Source organism: Diachasma alloeum, unplaced genomic scaffold (genome assembly GCF_001412515.2).
Source record: "Diachasma alloeum isolate Michigan unplaced genomic scaffold, Dall2.0 Dall_scaffold_00523, whole genome shotgun sequence".
Taxonomy (NCBI): domain Eukaryota; kingdom Metazoa; phylum Arthropoda; class Insecta; order Hymenoptera; family Braconidae; genus Diachasma; species Diachasma alloeum.
The window spans coordinates 99,933-101,119 of NW_021680655.1; positions in this window are offsets into that span (position 1 = coordinate 99,933).

Consider the following 1,187-nt stretch of genomic DNA (forward strand, 5'->3'; position numbering starts at 1 on the left):
GGGGTTGCTGGATGGGGAATTTAAGTCTCCATCGAACAGCATTGGTTTTATTCCTTAATGTTAATTAGGAGGGGAGAGACGATATTTTAATTAGCGGGCAACTTATCCATCAAGTTTTTCATAGCGCCGAGAGTTTCGTCGCACTTTTTTTTTGATTACAGAGATTAAGGGATGAAACAGGGGTTGATGGATGGGGAATTTAATTCTCCATCGAACAGCATTGGTTTCATTTTTTAATATTAATTAGGAGGAAAGAGACGATTTTTTAATTAGCGGGCGAATTAATGGGGAAGCGCTCTGCGCCGAGAAACCATTGAGTTTTTCATAGCGCCGCGACTTTCGTCGCAGTTTTTATTTTTTTATTACAGAGATTAAGGAATGAAACGGGGGTTGAAGGATGGGGAATTTAATTCTCCATCGAACAGCATTGGTTTCATTCCTTAATGTTAATTAGGAGGAGAGATACGATTTTTTAATTAGCGGGCGAATTGTCGGGAGTCACTGCGCCGAGAAACCATTAGGTTTTTCATAGCGCCGCGACTTTCGTCGCAGTTTTTATTTTTTTATTACAGAGATTAAGAGATGAAACGGGGGTTGATGGATGGGGAATTTAATTCTCCATCGAACAGCATTGGTTTCATTCCTTAATGTTAATTAGGAGCAGAGATACGATTTTTTAATTAGCGGGCGAGTTGTCGGGAGTCACTGCGCCGAGAAACCATTGAGTTTTTCATAGCGCCGCGACTTTCGTCGCAGTTTTTATTTTTTTATTACAGAGATTAAGGGATGAAACGGGGGTTGCTGGATGGGGAATTTAAATCTCCATCGAACAGCGTTGGTTTCATTCCTTAATATTAATTAGGAGGGTAGAGACGATTTTTTAATTGGCGGGCGAATTATTGGGGGGGCACTCTGCGCCGAGAAACCATTGGGTTTCTCATAGCACCGTGACTTTCGTCGCAGTTTTAATTTTTTTATAACAAAGATTAAGGGATGAAACGGAGGTTGATAGATGGGGAATCTAATTCTCCATCGAAAAGTCCTCGTCTCATCCCTTAATATTAATTAGCGGGCGAATGAATCGACGGATAAAGATAAAGTAAACATTGAGGACAAGGAGGACATAAACCCCCCTTCTAACCTACCCCTGTGACAGCGGGACTGCTATAGGGCTTCTAGCAGATGTT